The 2,949-nt window shown below is 39.8% G+C and overlaps 1 pseudogene; it reads left to right on the top strand.

Annotated features, from left to right (window-relative positions):
• The first annotated feature begins 259 nt into the window (after positions 1 to 259).
• LOC127230766 (glyceraldehyde-3-phosphate dehydrogenase-like) lies at positions 260 to 555 on the top strand (annotated as a pseudogene).
• The last annotated feature ends 2,394 nt before the right edge of the window (positions 556 to 2,949 follow it).

Raw genomic sequence — 2,949 nt, 5'->3', positions numbered from 1 at the left:
GAAAACTTTTGTTGGCGGGATCTCGCTCCTGGAAGATGGTGATAGCCTTCCCGTTGATGACAAGCTTCCCATTCTCAGCTTTGACTGTGCCCTTGAAATTGCCGTGTGTAGAGTCATCCTGGAACATATAGACAATGTAGTTGAGGTCAATGAAGGGGTCATTGATGGCAAAAATGTCCACTTTGCCAGAATTGATGGCAGCTCTGGTAACCAGGTATCCAATACGGCAATCCCAGAACTGAACTGGAAGCTCACTAGCATGGCCTTCCGTGTTCCTACCCCCAATGTGTCCATCGAGGACCTGACATGCCGCCTGGAGAAAGCTTCCAAGTATGACAACATCAAGAAGGGGGTGAAGCAGGCATCCAAGGGCCCACTGAAGGGCATCCTGAGCTACACTGATTTCATCAGTGACTCCCACTCTTCCACCTTTGACGCTGGGGTTGCCATCACTCTTAATGACAACTTCGTAAAGCTCATTTCCTGGTATAACAATAATTCGGCTACAGCAACAGGGTGGTGGACCTCAAGGTCTACATGGCCTCCAAGGAGTAAGACACCATCCTAGATCATCCTCCCCAAGCAAGGGCATGAGCAAGAGAGAGGCTCTGGCTGCTGAGCAGTCCCTGTCCAACAAACCCTGACACTAATCTCCCTCACAGTTTCCATCCAAGACTTCCAGAGCCTAGGAGGCAAAGGCACGAGAATCTCTGTGAATTCAAGGCCAGCTGGTCTACAGAGCAACCCTATCTTGAAAAACTAAAAGATAACAAAAGAGAAAAGTAAGAAACCTTTGACTCTATAGATGTTTTGTGTTTTTAAAAAGTGACACTAATAAAATATATGATTTTTCTTTTTGAATGTTTAGTTTTATGTCTTATTGGACATTGCTCCTTCTCAGAATTCCATTGGAACAACATTACAATCTAAAAGAAGGAAGTTACCATTTCTCCTTTCATCCACATCATTTCATAGCACTCTGGGATAACCCACACATTGTAAGGAGCACATTAGTGCTCTGTGAGTACCTCCAGTTCCTGGCATGCAGAGTTATAAAGTCTGTGCATGACTGTTTTGAGAATCCTTTTTCATCAAAACATGGGGACAGCACACTTTTCAGATGAGTAGACCTCATATACCCTTCTACCAGGACTTTACTTTCTTGCCTATTTGACAACTCACATTCAAATCAAACAGTATGTCACTGTGTAAGATATGGTGACTCACACATAATATTAATGATCAGGAGACTAAAATGGAATCAGTACCATGATTTGGGAGCCAGTCTGAAGTAGATAATGAGTTCATGGCAAACTTGGGTTACAGAGTGAGATCTTGACTCAAAAAAAGTGAAAAAACAATCTGGCACTGAATGTGTCCCCTCTCAGTTGCTAGTTATCAAACACTAAACTTATTATAATATTATCCCTTAAAAGCCTGTTTGTTTTCTGAGAGATAGAAAAGGTGTGGATCCAGATGGGAGAAGAACTAGGAGTAGAAAGAGGGTGAACTATAATCAAATATAGTATGTGGAAAACAACATATATTTTCATTTTTTAATTTTTTTTTATTCATTTTACATGCCAACCACTTACCCCCTACATCAGGGCTGAACAAAGCAGCTCCAAAAAGCCAGTTCATGACCAAAGCTAGTGGGAGCTCATGGACTCTGGACTGACAGTTGGAGAGCCTGCATAGAACTAACTAGAACCTCTGAATGTGGCTGACAGTTGTATAGCCTGGTCTGTTTGAGGGATCCCTGGAAGTGGGACAACATATATTTTCAATAAAAGAAAAAAACATATAAAATAATTTAAAAGGTACAAGGAGAGCTGAAAGTATACTATTTCTAATCTTTCAGAATTGTATACACTTACCAGGGATCACAACTCAGAGTTCTTACATCAGAGATCTTTTCAACTGTCCACAAACATTTAAAGGCCACAAATATCAACCTAAAAGAATAACTGATCCAAAGCTGAAAAACTTTGAAGTTTCTCTTCTTTTCATCATAAATTTGTCAAATTAACAGTTGGGGGCCTCTGAATGCAAGTCCGGTCTCATTCTGCATCTGCTGCAATCAGAAGGTACCACGGGGTAACCTAGAGAAAAAGTCCTTTTGTGGCCCATTTTCATTTTTCTCTAAGTCCTGTTGTAGTATTTGCTCCCAGTGGTCTTGGTTTCTTAGTCTATTTTCTCCTGAATTATGCTTGTATCACATTAAGAAGCAGCTGGGAGCCTGAACTAACAAAATAGACCATTACACTAGCAGAACATAGTTTCAGAAACAGACCCTCAGATGTCTACTTTTGACTCCACAAAATACCAAATTAATGCTGCACACATTCAAATCCCAGACACTGTTTTAACATGTACTGCACAGCTCTTGAAATTTGGTTGTTTTTGATTATATGCACCAGTGATATCAAAATTAAAGCCCACATCAAGCTGGCTCACTGTTCTTTTAACTTCACAGTAAATATGTTTATTTCTGTATTTCTAATCTATGAGCCAAGTAAAACAAGAAGCTTAGACATGCATGTTCAATGAAGATTCTTAAGGAAAAATATTAGAGAGGAAACTAAAACACATTCACCTGAGATGTGTAATAGGCAAGGTGTCCTGTAACAGGAACTTCAGTGCTTCGTTTTTGTGCCATTATACCAAAGAAGCAAAGTGGCCAATCCCTCAACACCTAGTAAGGCAGAGGTTTCCTTTGTTTGTCTTAATAAACATGAAAAAGTTATTCAAAGATATCAGGAACCTTAAAGAAAGTATGGCTTCTTCCCTTGAAAAGCTGTAATGCAAGAGAAACGGCCATACAAAAAGTTTGCTACATAAAATAAACCCAGTTTACTTTTCCTAAATGTAGATATCATAACTGACTTTGAGGCAGCCATATTGTCTCACTCATGTGTGCATTCACTCTTTTCAAAACTCACGTTTTTT

Source organism: Phodopus roborovskii, unplaced genomic scaffold (genome assembly GCF_943737965.1).
Source record: "Phodopus roborovskii unplaced genomic scaffold, PHOROB, whole genome shotgun sequence".
Taxonomy (NCBI): Eukaryota; Metazoa; Chordata; class Mammalia; order Rodentia; family Cricetidae; genus Phodopus; species Phodopus roborovskii.
The sequence above is the reverse complement of the archived record's forward strand: the minus strand, read 5'-3'. Positions and strand labels throughout refer to the sequence as shown.